This window comes from Pelmatolapia mariae, linkage group LG14 (assembly GCF_036321145.2).
Source record: "Pelmatolapia mariae isolate MD_Pm_ZW linkage group LG14, Pm_UMD_F_2, whole genome shotgun sequence".
In the NCBI taxonomy this organism is placed as follows: domain Eukaryota; kingdom Metazoa; phylum Chordata; class Actinopteri; order Cichliformes; family Cichlidae; genus Pelmatolapia; species Pelmatolapia mariae.
The window spans coordinates 37,042,602-37,060,648 of NC_086239.1; the positions used below are offsets into that span (position 1 = coordinate 37,042,602).

Sequence of the window (18,047 nt, forward strand, 5' to 3'; positions counted from 1 at the left end):
AACAGTTACCCAAAGTGTAGCCACCACCAAGCAAAGAAAATGATTTAAAGATCTATGACAGACGAGCAGCTCAGACCATAACTTATGTTGACCTCACTCTTTCCTGTGTACACAAAAAACTGTCACGTGTGACCCGGTGCCCAATCAGCTAGAACAAACCATTTGTATTCACACTTTGTGGGCTTGTCCCTCATATACTACTTCATGCCACTGGTAGCCTTACATGCCACCATCCTCTAATCTGTGCAGATGTTTCTGTAAGGCTGGAAATGAGCTTTGCAGGCAGTGAAATGTTGATCATATAGTAGCAGTTCAGTCTGATTATGACAGAAACTCATCTTACTCCTTTGCTGTTGTTTGCACACAAGGAAGCTCTTAGAATATATGTGCGCAATAAACAGTGTTGTTCCTACTCCAGGACAGTAGGGGGCAGCAGCAGGAGGAGAGTGAACTGTTCAGCAGCACATAACAAAGGAACAGGAAGTGTTTGTGCTGTTAGCAGAAAACGTGTGTGCTTTATGCGTTTTTTTTTCCTTTTTTCTAAACATCAAATGTGAATCAAACAGTTTTCAGCTGCAGTTTGAGTTAACGTGGAGTTACTTGAACTTCCTGTTGGTTTGTTGGTGGATTTAAGGAGGTTAAATGGATGAAAAATTGTGATCTTTCAGTTAGCTTTTGTTGTGCAGATGCAGCAATGCATGATGGGAAAGACTCCCCGTATTTTGTTAAAACTAAATAACCTGATGTGGCTCTGTTGGAAGCTCCTTCCTGTGTATATAAATAGTGTGTAGTCCCAGCCTCCTGTAGGCTGTGTTTGTGTTGATTGTGAGATTGTGAGCACCGTGAGTGTGCAGGGTTTGTGTGTGAAAGAGTCCCCCATGTGTGGGGTGAACAACTCATACTTACCTGGCAGGGGAGATACCATGATCAAGAAGGTGGTTCACCCAGGGCGAGGCTCAGCCATTGCACTCCGGTTGTGCTGACCCCTGCGAATTCCCCAAATGTGGGAATCTCGACTGCATAATTTCTGGTAGTGGGGGACTGCGTTCGCGCTCTCCCCTGATCACATGTTCAAAGACAACAGAAGAAACAGAAACAGATATAATAGTGTCCTGGTGTTTATTAAGTCTCTAAAAGCTCTGTTATTGTGCTATTAGAGAAAAGGTTACTGAATGAATGAAGACTTTGTGTAGCAAGGTACCACAGTAAACAGGACTTTCTGTTGTTCAGTATAAGTTCCCACTAATCTCCACTAGAGGCTGATAGAGTTCTGTTAGGTGGTTTGTGGTTTGTCTCTGGACTGGAGGGAAGTGTTCACACTTTGTGCTTGTCACTACCCGATCCGTACCACGCATGTGCGAAAGGCCACTACTTCCGCTCAAAGCATTTTACGATAGTTACGGGTAGGGCTGGGCCATATTATACCGTTCACGGTAATACCGGTATAATGTTAGGCAACGATAGGAAAATGAAATATCGCGATAGAATATGAGTAAAACGCGCATGCGCAGTGCTTTTATTTTCATACGCACATGGCCGATTGTTGAGTGAAACAGATGAACCAGAATTGGTTTGTAAAAATGCTGCAACTTCAGTGATGTGGAACTGGTTTGGTGTTTGTCCGTCAGATACACGCAAAGCACATTTTTTTTGCAGAACATGCAAGCGGGCCGTTGTTATTGCCGTATTTGTCGGACTAAGATGCTCTTAAATCTGGGAGTAATCTGGGTCCTAAACTCCGTATTCTTCAGGTCAAACAAACACTGCAGCATCACTGAGAGTTAAAAACTGTCTAAATTCTTTCATCTTTAATAAAACGATCACCGTTGCTGCTTTACCAGGTGTAACTATGAAGTTTAACTTCCAGCAATCCATGAAAACAGAATTTATTACATTTAACGGAGTTAGAAGTTAGCAGGAAGCTAGCGGAATTTAGCTCGCTAGTTTCGCTAGTTACCTAAGCATGATATAGCATGTTCTGACTGAGAGATTTCTGAAAAAATTCAAACGTACAGCTCTGCTGTCACTTCCAACATAAATGAAGACAGGAAACTAAACAGCAGTGACGTTTGTAGGGTTACTGAAGTTGGGCTAGCTGGTATATAATGATGTACTACGTGATCGGTAGCGACACAGCTATGTTAGCATAACATAAACAGTGAAGCTGGAGGATGAACGCTAACACTTTTCCACTTATAAAAGTTAACGTGAGGGTTCCTGATGGTTAGAAACAAATGCAATCGCATGGCAGGATGCTGTAAACGGACCAAACTTCAGTCAGGAGAACAACTGAGATAATCCATCCACAATACGAGGTTAGTCATTAATACGAGGTTAGTCATTAATATACTGCAACAACATGGGAATAGAGCAGCTGTGATAGAATACAGCATTAATGAATCAATGGTACAGAAGTGGAGGAAGCAAGAAGAATGAGTTGAATAAAGTTTGATTTATCTGACTGCTTTGTTTCGCTTAATGTGCCTTATAATCCCGTGCACCTTATGGTCCGAAAAATACGTATTTGACTTTTTTATTTGGGACACTGCAGTTTAATGTTGCAAAGCACCTCTTTTTAACTTCAGTGGATATTATACATGGTTATGCTCAGGATATGTCAGCCCATTTCTACTGGAAATGCCTTTTGGTTAAACTGTCAGCAAGGAATTTGCATTTACACTGTTAAATTTTTATATAGCTTTAATGCACATAAAAAACAGCTGCTTGTTTAAGTGAAAATAAATGGAAGGTTGTCTTTTTGCGCTAGTAAAGTTGTGGAGTTGTATTTTGTCTCGCATCAATTATATCGTCAGTTATATCGTTATCGCAAATTTTCAAATATATATCGTGATAAATATTTTTGGCCATATCGCCCTGCTGTAGTTACGAGTCAGAGTATCTGTTAAGATGTTACCAATAATAAGTATCTCTTAAAATGTTTGCAGTAATGAAACATTTCAATATAATGTAGACAAAAACGAAAAATAACAATAGTTACAGTTCAGGGGATGAGGTCTACCCGATCCCCCTACCTCTATACCGCGCATGTGCACATGGTCTCTGCATCTGTTTCGTTTAATTCCAGTTTACTCCCCAGTGTAACAGCAACACCGCCACTTGCTGACCGAGCGAATGAGCCCTATTGTAAACTGAACTTGCATTATTACAAATAATTTTTGTGTGTGCGTGTTAAATTTGATTTAGTGATAGTCGAGTGTGTTTATGCTTGTCTTTGTGGAGAAGATTGATTGGAATTGTGATGATAATGTCCGCTATCACTGTCAATTGTCAGTAAACACTTAATCTGGCTGATGAATCTTCACGTGACACATTACTAAGTCTGTATTATTAAGTCTGTAATTAGGTGCCATTCTTCTTATTTTACAGCGCTGTTGTTCAATCGGGGGAAGAAAAGCATTAATTTGTTTGTACACGGAGGTATCCATTGTTTAAATGTCCCGGGCAGTCCAAAAAGAGGCAGAGCTGTTGATAAATGCTAGAAGCTAACTGGGCACTAACCGTGTCATTCAAATATATTAACTGTTGCAATGTTGGCAAACAGAGGAAGTGACGTAAGATTAACGCATGCGCGGTATGGATCGGGTTTCCCGGTACGGATCGGGTAGTGACAGTGCTAAAAACATGTTGAATGACACTCACCATTTAAAAAAAACCCCAAAACAATTTGTCCAATCAGCTTTGATTTTGCGGCTGTAAATGTGCAGCTTAATTGGACACAGCAGTATGTTGTATCTATTCAGGCTACATGTCTTGTTGCACTGACATTGTGCCATGATGGAGAGAGTGAAAGCACAAAATCCCAGTGTTGTGATGGAGTGATTAAAGTATTATGATAATATCGTATTGTGGGGTGTCTGATTTCAACCTCCGATATGTCCTCAGTACAAATTCAAGAAATTTTCATTGTCCTGCAGATTTTAGATGTGTCCTTGATCTAACACAGCTGATTTACCTCCTCAACATGTCTTGAAGTTCTCCAGAGGCCTGGTATTGAGGTAATTATTTGATTCAGTTGTGTTGACCGAAGGTGATATCTAAAACCTGCAGGTAGGGCTGCCACGATTAGTCGACTAGTCACGATTACGTCGACGACTGATTTAATAGTCGACGCGTCGTTTGAAGCTTTGTAAGATCACAAAAGACGCAGGAATAAGTAGTAGGATTTAAGAGTGTAATAACGGACTGAAACAGAAGATGGCAGCACTGCATGTACAAGGATGCCAGCTGCCGTTAAACCCCGAAGAAGAAGAAGTAGCTCTGTCCCAGAATTCATAGCGCAGGCCAGCTCAGTTTCTAACAATGGCGGCAGCTAGTTAGTTTTAATATTGCTCTTATTATTCTTTCTGGGTCACAAAATAAATGTTTAACATATTTTCAGGCGAGAATGTAACTGTGTAAACCTCAAATATCTGCTCAGTTTATTAAGACACCACATATTTTCAAAAGCGCTCCGACGTTTTCGGAGACGTCTGTTACCCACTAGCTCAATAGCTAGCCGGGGGCAAGGCTCACTAGAGCCCGTGAGAACACCGGACTCCCGGCAAATCGTTTTCAAACCCACCGCCGTCTTTCGCTACTCAGGTTAAACATACATAAGTCACTTAGATAACTTAAAAATGTTATTGTTTGGCTTTTTTTTAGTATTTTATTTGTTCCTGAGTAAATCGGTTTGGCTGAGATTAAAGTTATAGTTTTTACACAGCTGAATAAACATAAAGCAGAAAACTGATTATCAGAAGTGTGAGATGCTCGAGAATATACTCCGGTGTCCCGTTATATTTTAGATAGCAAGGAGTTTATTAAACTTCACCGAAACAATCTTCAAATTTCATTAAAATTTAATAAACTATCATCTTGTCTTTATTTTTAGTTAGCACATACCTTAAACACTTAAAGCTGTAAGCTAATGATAGTTATATAAGAGCAGATGCATGCCGGTGCAATAAGCTGTACATTTTACGTCCAATGGATGCATGACCTGATTAGTCGACTAATCGCAAAAATAATCGGTGACTAGTCGACTATCAAAATAATCGTTTGTGGCAGCCCTACCTGCAGGACAAGAGTTGGACACCCCTGCTGTAGACTGAGCAGGAGATACAGCATCACCTCACGTCCTCCATTGTTCTGGTGTTCATGTCGTATACAAATGACGTAATGGGCCTTTTGGCTGTGTTGCTTTAACAACCTCGTGGACGCTAGGTGACACATTGAATTGTAATGGAAAACAACCAGTTTGCCAGTAGCATGTCCTCCAGGACAGGGCAAAAAAGAGTGTCAGGAGAAAAGGCCCCACAATGGCCAGGAAGGGTGAAAGTCGCCCGAAGAGCATAGCATCGGATCCGATTCGAAAGGGGACACTACTGAACACAGCCCTGTGGTGCAGGCCCCAGCGGCAGCCACGGTCTGGCGAGTCAAACCCAAAGGACCCTTAACACCTGCCCCGCTAGCTGCTGTCAGCTGTTGCTCACTCAGTTATCCGCTTTCGGCTCTTCAGAGTCAGCGCCTTCGGTTCCTTTATCATTCCCAAGTGGATTCATGGATTCACAGAACTTGTTAACAGCTGAGCCTTTGACCCATAACATTAATGATGGTTCTCTAAAAGTTGGTTCTGTTCCAGAAATTATTGTAATGTCCCGTGGAAATGAATGTAGCTGTTGGTTCCACGCACAGACAGATTAACCCCAGAGGGTTTTCATATTTAACTTCAGGTGACCTCAGCCTTTATCTCCCTTTCAAGACCAATAAACCAATATTTGGAGCTTGTTACGGCCCCTAAATCCATGGGACATTTTTGCCTCAGTCTTTTATGCATTGATACAAAGTATATATGCCAAGTATACCAGAACTGGCATTATATCCACTTTAATTTCTCATCTTTTATCCGACAAAGTAAGATTCCAGGTTTTCCACATCCCTACTTACTTTGACCATTGCTAATCTTTTGGACCAGTCAGATTGCATCACCTTCAGAATTTCCAAAAGAAATACCAGAAAATCCACTGGACCTTCACATAATGTGTAATCACATATCTTATCTCTTCTTTTACCCTACATACCTAAAAACTTGTATATTGATTTATTTTTATTTACTTATGATCGAGAAGCGCAAGACATATCCTCTATTAAGCTTCTATTATGCTACTATCATCGGCCAAATATAATATCGTATTGTCTAAACTGCCGGATTATAAGGGTCTCAGCCCCCGACATCGAGAGGCCTCTAATTTTTATTGTCTGTCTTACTGCACGATTGCATCCATCGGTTAAGCATATATGTAGGGGCCATAACCCTTTTGTTTTTGTTTGTTTTGTTTAATTAGCTTCCTTAAATACCCAGAGTAAGCATTGCTGTAGAAAATATCGATCCACCTCAAGAAGTTATGTCCGAAATCATCCTTCTTATAAAACCATGATTAACCCTATTAAAAGCCCCCTCTTGATCTAGTTTGATACAGATGGCAAATGTCTATATTCTAAAAAGCCCGAACATCTATATGAAGTTGGATGTTCCATGAAATATTCTTTCCTTTAACCCCACTTGTTTGATCTTTATCAACTGTATATGGCAGGCTGCAGCTAATCGGTTTACAATTGTCTTACACAATATCTTGTATTTCACACATAATATTTTTAGTGGGTGATAATCAATGTTGAATGTCCCTTTTTATACAATAGGGAGATCACACGTGTGCATGCTCTTACTCGTTTCCTAACTGCTATAAATGTCATTGATAATCTCTCCCAAATGGCTTCTCAGTAAATCCCAAAATGTCATGTAAAATTCTTGTCTCAGTCTATCTATTCCAGACACCTTCCTGTTTTTCATTGAATTCAAAGCAATGTATAGTTCTTCTTTAGTAATATCTGTTTCTAATTTTCCTTTTTTTATCCAAGGGTAACCCCCCCCCCCCCCAAAAAAAAAAAAACAAAACAAACAAACCCCAAAACAAAACAAAAAACGTAAAATTGTATTCCTGATTTCAAAGGTGACTTGAAAAAGTTGGGTGCAATGTGATGCAGCCTCCTCCAATAGTTCCTCCTGTTTTAGCCATGACCCTTTCATTCCTCGCCAGTTCCTTTATTGATCTTCTTTTACAATGTATTTTGACTTTTCTGAAAAAATAGGCAGAGCATCTTTCATTTTCCATATATTCCTGCTTCTGCACTTTAAATGTGCAAGCTTTTTTCTAAAAAATGTCCTGCTGTTTCTTTTGTAAAAAGACTAAGTAATCTCTATCCATACTTACACCATTAGAATTGTCCAGTGTTGGGACTAACGCGTTATTAAGTAACGCGTTACAGTAACTACGTTATTATTGTGGTAACGAGCACGGTAACTAGGTATTATGCCAAAATCGGGAACGCGTTAATCGTTACTGGGATTTAGATAGGGTCGTTATTCGTTACTTCGTGTGGTGGCTATCGTGGAGCTTCCACAGATTCAGTATCATTAGCAAGTGGTGGAGGCCAGCAGGTGGATGAGGGGAAAGGGGAGGCAAAAGGAGAGACCCGAAGCGGCCGCCGGTCCGAGTGTCAGGTGGACTGAATTTCAGGTAAGAAGTTATGACCTGCAGTCTATCTGGGTCAGATATAAACCAAGTTTAGGTGGAGTTTATTTTCGTTATGCTGACTTTTTCGTACTGGGTACCAGTGTTGGGTAAGTTACTTTAAATTAGTAACTTAGTTACATTACTAGTTACTTCTCTAAAAAAGTAACTCAGTTGCTTCAAGTTACTCGTTACTTTCAAAGTAACTAGTTACTAGGGAAAGTAACTTTGGTTTTACTCAGAATTCTCTTGTTAATGTGTTGCTTCCGTAACTGGATACCCAGCCAGATTGCCAGTCTTCTAGCTTGCTTACTTGCCACAAGTGCACTGTGCCACCTACCAATAGAAAGGAAAAAATAATGTGCACATTTCCACGAGAGAAATCCCACGCCTGGACCATCGTTGACCGCCGCCATGATTCTAGCCTGCTTTTTACATCCAACACAAAAACTGCAGTCGTGGTGCTTTTGATTGTACTCAGAACTTGGAAATTCTGCCTTCTGAATAGGAAGATGTAGGTAACACCAGACTGCCAATGAGCTGCATACAGAGCTGGACTGGGACAAAAAAATCGTCCCGGGCATTTTGACTAGAGACCGGCCCACCATTATACGAAAAATCATAAAGCCTTTGAATGAAAACAAACACTGCTGTGACAGTGATGTACACTGTTCTGATGGTATATATGTATCAATCTATCAATTGTTTGTTGTAAGACTCAGATAATTATTTTTTTAAAAGCGAGACATTTTAAATGAGAATAATAAAGAAAAGTATTTCCTTGTCCCCCCCTTTCCCTGTTAATGCCCTACCTGCCCCCCTGGCAAAACTTTGCTTGACCCGCCCCTGCACATTTACCAGCTGTCAGCTACATAGAAAAGGATCCTGGTGTTATCTGTCTCTCAGAAACAGCTCATAACTGTTTCTGAGAGACAGATAAGCAGCCGCCGGTCCGAGTGTCAGGTGAACTGAACTTCAGGTAAGAAGTTATGACCTGCAGTCTATCGGAGTCAGATATAAACCAAGTTTAGGTGGAGTTTATTTTCGGTATGCTGACATTTTCGTACTGCGTGCTAGCTAGCTAGACGGAGTTTCTATACAGCTGGGTGGGTGCTATGTTACTGATGTTGAACTTTATTTTGTTCATACGGTTAATTATTAGAGTTGCCAACCGTCCCCTAAAAAACAGAATCGTCTGGTATTCAGAGAAAATATTACGCGTTTCGTACTGAGGTGAAAAGGAACAGTTTGTCCCGGACTTCAGCTACAATGAAAAAGACACAAAGCTGGAGCTGCACAGGTGCCTCTTCTTCTCTCATTCTCTCCCGTTTCTACTTCAATCACGAAACTGATCAATGATCAGCTGATCGGCTTTTCTCTCTTGTTTGTTTATCGCCCACTTTGCGCCAGAAGGAGGAAACCAGCGGATGTTGTGCTAAACAACAGCAGCACGTTTAAGCTTGATCCGCTGTTGTTAGAATTTATTTAATATTAATTCCTAGTATCAGCTGATGTTTGCTGGAGCCACAGCTGTAAAGCTGCTGGTCATGATATCAGTTTGGTTATCTGGTGAGAGGGAAACATGCAGATGAAACCAGGAGATGTCCTTACTGAATCATCAGAGCTGAACAGGTGATGGAGAAACAGGTTTACCTTTTAGGTGACATGAATGAGTTGAAGGGAAGTTATGAACCGTTTCTGAGAGACAGATAACACCAGGATCCTTTTCTACGTAGCTGACAGCTGGTAACTGTGCAGGGGCGGGTCTAGCAAAGTTTTGCCAGGGGGGCAGGTAGGGCATTAACAGGGAAAGGGGGGGACAAGGAAATACTTTTCTTTATTATTCTCATTTAAAATGTCTCGCTTTAAAAAAAATAATTATCTGAGTCTTACAACAAACAATTGATAGATTGATACATATATACCATCAGAACAGTGTACATCACTGTCACAACAGTGTTTGTTTTCATTCAAAGGCTTTATGATTTTTCCTATAATGGTGGGCCGGTCTCTAGTCAAAATGCCCAGGACGATTTTTTTGTCCCAGTCCAGCTCTGTATGCAGCTCATCTGCAGTCTGGTGTTACCTACATCTTCCTATTCAGAAGGCAGAATTTCCAAGTTCTGAGTACAATCAAAAGCACCACGACTGCAGTTTTTGTGTTGGATGTAAAAAGCAGGCTAGAATCATGGCGGCGGTCAACGACGGTCCAGGCGTGGGATTTCTCTCGTGGAAATGTGCACATTATTTTTTCCTTTCTATTGGTAGGTGGCACAGTGCACTTGTGGCAAGTAAGCAAGCTAGAAGACTGGCAGTCTTGCTGGGTATCCAGTTACGGAAGCAACACATTAACAAGAGAATTCTGAGTAAAACCAAAGTTACTTTCCTTAGTAACTAGTTACTTTGAAAGTAACGAGTAACTTGAAGTAACTGAGTTACTTTTGATAGAAGTAACTAGTAATGTAACTAAGTTACTAAGTTAAAGTAACTTACCCAATACTGGAATTGTCAGTAGAATATATATTGCCAATTAACATTCGATTTAGATCTTTCTTTGCAATATTTTATTATATAGCATTTTATTCTTTGTTTTGCATCTTCCCACCAATTCACAAGGTTGGAGTATAGATTCCTGGTCCTTTAAAAGGGGCTGAAAGCTGGACCTAAAATTGTTATCGCTAAGAATGAACAAAAAACTGAGAAATATTAGCAGACCATATGTTAGTTTTGCTTGTAGTAAAAATGTAATCTAACTGGGTTTTTGTCTGTGAAGGTTCTCAGTCATCCAGGTCATCGTAGTCTAAGGAGCTTGGAAAGAAAAGCGTCTGGACTTCTACCTCCTCTTTGACTCCCATCACCCTCTGGAACACAAACTTGGAGTTATCAGGACCCTACACCACCGGGCAGAACATGTTCCCTTTAAGCCTGAAGGGAAAAAGAAGGAACACACACATGTAAAGGAAGCACTTAAAATATGTGGTTATCCTAATTGGGCGTTTATAAAGTCAGCAAAGATGCACAGAAAAGAAGATCAGACACCAGCGAGGGAGGATAAGAAAGACAGACGCAACAACGTTGTCATCCCCTATGTAGCCGGTGTATCAGAGAAACTCAGGAGAGTTTTCTCCAAGCACGACATCCCAGTGTACTTCAGACCCAGCAACACACTCAGACAAAAACTGGTTCACCCGAAAGACAAAACTCCAAAACACAGACTTAACAACGTGGTGTATGCTGTACAGTGCAGCGAGGAATGCCCAGACCTCTACATCGGAGAGACCAAACAGCCACTTCACAAGCGCATGGCACAACATAGAAGAGCCACCTCCACAGGACAAGACTCGGCAGTCCATCTGCATCTAAAGGTCAAAGGTCACTCTTTCGAGGATGCCAATGTTCACATTTTGGACAGAGAGGACAGATGGTTTGAAAGAGGAGTGATAGAAGACATTTATGTCCACTGTGAGCGACCATCTTTGAACAGAGGCGGTGGTTTACGACACCAACTGTCTGCCATCTATAATCCAGTTTTGAGATCCTTCCCAGACGCCTTAACGACCACTCACATCCTGGGCCATCTGACCTCAGGAAATCACATGATAGGGTGGGGCCAGGTTTCACAATGAGCTCACCCGAAACCCTGGCTGACTGTGACCCACACCCGCTTTCACACCTTGGCTCATGTGATTAGGTAGAGGACCACCAGGGTGTCCTTTGTCCCTCTTTTGGGGGGAAACTCCCACTGGGTTTAAATCTGGGACTCTCCACCATTTGACCCTTAGAACTGAAGAAGCTTCTTGGATGAGAGGTGAAACGTCTTCAAGCAACTCAAAGAAGTCCAGACGCTTTTCTTTCCAAGCTCCTTAGACTAACTGGGTTTTTATTCCTCTACTGTTTTCCCAAGTATCTCCAGGATCATCCTTACATATCTCCCTAAAAGCATCTAGTAAAGCAAATTTCTTTATAAATAATTTTAACAGCAAAAGATGTGCACCTCTATCTACTGAGCCATTTAACCCTTTAAGACCTACCATAGAACCAAGTCCGCCAGAGCTCATATTATATTTTTACATGCTGTAGTGCCATTTTTGGGAGCATTTCAAGTTGCTATACATCAATACAACCATTATAGCCCAAATTTTAATAATATGTATGGATTAAGTGCATAGTATTTACATAAATTGCAAAAAAGTGCAATAAACTACAAAAAAATTGAAAATCGTTTTTGTTTTTTTAACATATATTTCTAGTTAGAGAAATGTAAGAGGCTCATCCCTCAAAACTGTAAATACAAAAAAGTTGCACAAAATAGTTTCCCACCACAGGAAATTTATTTTGAGTGTCTTCATAGTTTTATTTTTGAGATACACCAATTTTTATATACTGCAGGAAAAATGAAAATAAAAATTATAGTGCAAATTTGCAAAAAAGCAGCATATGCATCAAAATAAACTATTTCCAGCAGTGCAATATGAGTCCAAAGCATCCCAGAAACGACACAGAAAGTCATAAAGTCAAAGATAACTTTTAAAAACACCAGTACAGGCTCATGAGGCCGTGATAGTAAAAAAAACTACATTTCCGCGAAAATGACGTCACTTCCGGTTTCGGGCAGGTCATGGCGGTCATGTGAAAGTTCGCGCTGACGTCTATTCCAACCTAGGAAGTGTTATGAACAGCTGATCGGATTGGCGAAGCGTGTTTCTGGAATATTATGTTTTTGTTGCTGCAAGCGCCTTTTATGCAGTTTTTGCAAAGCTATATGTGGAAGGAAACTGTGACCTAGGACAAGCTGATGGCATGAGATGTAAGTAAAACTCCTCCGGTTTCATATGCAAAAAAAATTATTGCGCTAGCTTACGTGGTTGCAGAGCTACCGGGATTTAAAAATAGTTACGCAAAACAGAGCGTGCCCGCTCCGACCGGTTTTAAAGTGTTAAATCATCCTCCACAACAGCTTTATTTGTCATGAAACGTATGTCTAGATTGTTTAATAACTCCTTAGGAACTGGAGGTTCTGCATCTGCGTGTATGTTAATTATTCTAAGTTCTTTACTGTCAATATCGACACACACTCACTCCAATCTGGATTCTCCCTTGACTCATTCTCTGGAAAACAGCAGTATATCACTATCATCTTTTAAATGTCCTTTTAACAAACATATGTCAAAAACAAATGTTGCCAGGTAAGAAGGAACTACTGCTGTCTTTGTTGGGTTTTGTAATCCCCTGACATTCATGGTCATGATTTTAAAATCTGCCATGTATCTGAAGGATTGTGGGGTTTTTGGGATTTTTGTTTTCTTTTACCAGCTTCTTTATCAATGAGTAACATAAACAGTCGGTGCTTCGTGCTGAGGAACGCCTGTGACAAAAGAGTGAGACATATTGATCCCTCTAGCACCTCCTCATTATTTTGTATTTCTCATTTCCTGTGGAGATGGAAATATTACATGCGGGAGGATTTGTTGTATTTCCAGATGACCGGCCAATAGTTACACTACTAGCAACGTCTTCATCCAAGGGAGGAAACGCACTGACAGTCTGTTTTGTCTGACGCAGCTCTTCTGAAGATATGAGAGGTCTAGAAAACGGCCTCTGTTAGCATTACGGTTAACAGCTGGATTTTCCTGTTTGAGTGCAGCTAGCTAAACAGCTAAACATGTTTTTAAAACTTGAACTTTAAGCGCTTATTTCTTAAATCCAGCTTCAGACAGTGTTCCATCTATCTCACTGTCTGAGGGCAGGGCTCAGTGGTGTAAATTAACCTGTATATGTGTAGCATTTCAAGTCCCCTTTAAGGTCAGTCATTGTTTTTTTATATTTGGTTTAATGGGTTTTCTCTTAATGTTTGCTCAAGATTCCTGGAAACCAGTTCAAAGACCTCCCCACACCCTCAACCAGTCTCTGAGATGGCTGTCCGTCTTTGACCCTGGTTCTGGCTGAGGTTTCTTCCCGTCAAAAGGGAGTTTTTCCTTCCTACTGTAGCCAAATTCTTGTCGGGCTTTTCTCTGTATTATTGAGTACCTTACAACAGCAGTCCCCAACCCCCGGGCCACGGACCAGTACCGGTCCGTGAGTTGTTTGATACCGGGCCGCGAGAGTTGAGGTTCGGGTGTGAAATGTATGGTTTTCAGGGTTTTTAGCATTATTTTGTTATCGTTTTTGTCGTTTACTCGGTTTTTCTGGGTCGTTTCACATGTGTTATGAATAAATCGTCTTTTTTCGGTACCGGTACTAGTTTTATTTTGTTGTATTTATCTGCGACACCTTAAAGGCCGGTCCGTGAAAATATTGTCGGGCATAAACCAGTCCGTGGTCCAAAAAAGTTTGGGGACCGCTGCCTTACAATATAAAGTGCGATTGTTGTTGTGATTTGGTGCAATATAAATAAAAATGAATGTAATTGAAACTGTTTTTTAGGTCTTCGTTTGTTTGTTTGTTTAGTTGATTTATTTTGAAATATTTCAGTGCAAATTAGTGTTGTGTGTGTTTGTGTTTTGTACAGCTAAACGTACATAACATGAAACGAGTTCTGCTACCAGCAGCTGTCTGTCCTTGCTATTGTTGATGGTTTGTGTCTAGCAGAGGTTGCTGGAACTTGATTTGTTCTTCAGAGCACACAGGTGTTGTGCCAAAAACGTTTGGCACAACACCTGTGTGTTTTATGTGTAATATCGTTACGTAGAGCTGGGCGATATATCGAGTTTTTAAAAAATATCGATATATTTTTATACGAGATATAAGATGTGACAATATCCTTTACATCGATATAGTCTATGTTACGTTATAATTATAGTTGTGGAGCCACAAGTTTGCCTCTCTTTCGTCTTTACGCAACGTTACTCGGCCTTGCCTCTCTCCTTCACTGAACACAACTCCCCCTCCTCCCCCATCGCTTCACCTGCAGGCAGCGACAAGATGGACACGGCAAATCTCCGTTAACGAGTTACTGCGCATCGCCCCGTGCGTGGGGCTGGACGACGTCAACGTGTTAACGAGCTAACCACGCTAACGAGCTAGCCACGCTAACGAGCTAGCCACGCTAACGCCATGCAGCCCAGAGGGGCTGCACAGCCTAAAATCCTTTCATTTTCTTAAAAGTTGACAGCGCGCCTTATGTATGAATTCTGGTTGTGCTTGATGGCCGCGAACCGATTTTATGTGGTACACGGCGCTCCGCAATCTGTCAAAAAATGTTTTAGTACGACTTTGGTAAGCTATAAGGAGCTGCACCGCTTGATGGATTGTTGGAGCATTACGGCTACCGAGGAGCCTCGCGGAGTGATACGTACTGTGCTTCAACGTAATATTACCGTACTGTGTATAAGGACCATAAATGGCACCTGTTAAGAGACATGGTTACAAAGAGGATTTCAAACTCAAGGCTGTCAGTCACACAGTAGAAGTTGGGAATAGAGCAGCTGTGAAATCTGTCTGTCTTTGTTATTATGCTCAGCGTCTTTTAGTTTACATTTTGACTGCACAATTGTGAGCTTTTTGTTATGCACAAAAACAACATTGTTTTCTTTTATTTATGGAGCATTATTATTTAATAAATGCTCATAATTTATTTTTGAGTAATTTTTTCATGTACATCTATGCTCTATGTTACTAAAAGTGCCTGTGTGACGTCTGGGACACAGCTTTGACTAAGAACTCTCTTTTTGTTCTTACTTTATGGCTTTAAAAAAAAAAAATCGAGATATATATCTTATATCGCCATCCAGCTAAAAAATATCGAGATATGAATTTTGGGTCATATCGCCCAGCTCTATCGTTACGTATGTTGCTAAATAGACTTTGGTGAACAGGTATTACAAAGGGTTATATATAAAATTAAAAAATTACCTGTTTCTCAAGTATCTTTGTTGTACTTACATTATAATCAATCAGCTCCCTTTTGTCCACTTAAAATATGTTTACAGAAGTATTTTTCCATTTGTTGCAATTTCAGCTGTCCTCTTGGCCAGATTACTCTTAAAAGAGACATTTTTAAAGTCAACAAGAATTTTTTCAACTGCATAAATAAAGGATACATAAAGGTCACTGCCAAAAACTGATTGCAGCTTCTACCTTGTTATAGGAATGTTGTTTGTTGCTTAAGATGACTTGATATTATTCACGAGGGATACATTTGACATATGTTTCACATATATACTTCCGGCGCCCCCCGTGTGCGGCAGCCTGTTACAGCAGTTCTGCTCATTCTGAGTTTATTTCTTTCTTATCTTTTCTTCTCGTAATTTTTCTATAACTAACGTATTAGTAATTAGACTCTGCAACCATGTTCTACCGTTTTGTGCTAGTTCTGGTCGTTTTTCTTAGTTTTTTTCTACTTTTTCCACCCGTGTCTGGGGACCCAGAGCAGGGATTCTTTGTTTACAGTAAGGATCAGCTGTTAGCGCTGCGTCCAGCAGCTGTACTGCCGGCGGACAGACTCGACATTCCCAGCGAGCTGAGGAGGAAAAGACGGGGGTGTCGTGCTGGGAAGGAGCGCCGTCGGCCAAGAAGGAGACGTTATCGACCATCTCTTCCTTCTGTAATCATTGGAAATGTACGGTCTTTGCCTAATAAAATGGATGAGCTCGCGTCGCTAACCTGGTCACAGAGGGAGTACCGGCAATGTAGCATCATGATGCTAACGGACTCGTGGCTAACACCGCTGACTCCGGACACGAGCGTGACACTACCGGGATTCCAGCTGCTGCGAGCAGACAGGACGAGAGAGAGCGGTAAGAGGAAAGGAGGGGGACTGGCAGTAGGGCTGTTCGATATAACGATATATATCGGATGACGATAGAAAAACGTCTATCGTTTCATTTTACGCTATCGTTTGTTTCGTGGTGTCGCAAAATAAACTGTTTATGGCAATATTTTTTCATCATTTTGATGGTCACTGTAGTGGCTATATTAATTTCTTAAAGTTCTCTCTTTCTCTTATATTTAATATAACCACACTACGGACGGACAAGCGCTTGTTTTTTATGCGTTTTCGTTAGCAACAACGACGGTAAAACCACGGCGTGTCCGTTTGTTTATTTTCCACATAAACCTTTCACAATAAAGCTCAAGATCCTGTTGAGGCTTTTCAAAATAAAACGAGTCACGTGAAAGATGCAGAGTATTTACGGATGAGAAGCAAAAAAGAGCCGTCAGGTGCTAAAAAATAAACCTTAGACTCAAACGTTAGAACAGACTTTTCTCCGCAGCATGCTGTGTAATAAATACTTACAAAGAAAACAGTGGCCGTTACAACTTATGTCTAAAAATGTATAGTTCCATGCATCAGCTAAAACACTCGACTCCAGGTACACGACGCCCAGCTGGAAACACTTCACGCAAGTCGAGATGCCCGAGATTCACAGAATTTACAGGAAATGTTACATTTTTGCAATTTATATCGTTATATCGACGATAGATTTCTTAATATCGGGATATGAGATTTTTGTCATATCGCACAGCCCTAACTGGCAGTGTTTGTGAATGACAGATGGTGTAACCCTGGGCACATCACTGTGAAAGAACAACTCTGCAGCAGAGACATTGAGCTGTTAGCCGTTAGCATGCGTCCGTACTACCTGCCCCGGGAATTCTCGCATGTTATCGCGATAACAGCGTATGTCCCCCCCTCGGCCAACGCGGATGCAGCCTGTGACACTCTCCACTCAGTGGTCAGCAGACTGCAAACACAATCTCCGAGAGCCCGCCTCATAATATCAGGGGACTTCAATCATGCCTCACTGGACTCCACACTGCCCACCTTCACCCAGTATGTGACCTGCCCAACCAGAGACAATAAAACACTGGACTTACTGTATGCCAATGCTGAAGAGGCATACAGTTCATCACCTCTCCCTCCCCTGGGCAGATCTGATCACAACCTGGTGCACCTTGTCCCTGTGTATGAGCCCTTAGTGCGCAGGGAGCCACCAGCCACCCGCACAGTGCAGAGATGGTCGCAGGAGAGCGAGGAGGCTCTTAAGGATTGTTTTGAGTCGACTGTGTGGGAGGTGATCTGTGACGACCACGGAGAGGACATCGACAGCCTTACTACATGCATTACTGACTATATTAATTTCTGTGTGGATAACACCGTACCTACCAGGACTGTACGGTGTTTCTCCAACAACAAACCTTGGATTACCCCAGAAATTAAAGCCGTCCTCAAGCAGAAGAGGAGGGCCTTCAAATCCAAAGACAAAGAGGAGTTGAAAAGGGTGCAGAGAGAGTTGAGGGGACTGATAAGGAATGGGAAGGACAGCTACAGGCAGAAGATGGAGAACCAGCTTCAGCAAAATAACGTTGGTGAAGTCTGGAGAGGCCTCAGAACCATCTCAGGCCACAAACATCAGAACTCTCTGCCTGGGAGGGATGTGAGGTGGGCAAATGAACTGAATCATTTCTTCAACAGATTTGATTCAGCCATGAGGCAGTCTCCAACATCGGCTGCAGACTCACCCACCCCCACTGCTG

At 41.4% G+C, this 18,047-nt stretch overlaps 1 protein-coding gene and 1 non-coding gene across 2 annotated transcripts in view; both read left to right on the forward strand.

The window, feature by feature from the left end:
• Nucleotides 1–18,047, forward strand: part of aamdc (adipogenesis associated, Mth938 domain containing) — a 28,375-nt gene that overhangs the window by 4,218 nt on the left and 6,110 nt on the right. The window lies entirely within an intron of this gene.
• On the forward strand, nucleotides 899–1,062 carry LOC134642125 (U1 spliceosomal RNA). The gene has a single exon (XR_010095856.1). It is a non-coding gene; the product is annotated as a U1 spliceosomal RNA (small nuclear RNA).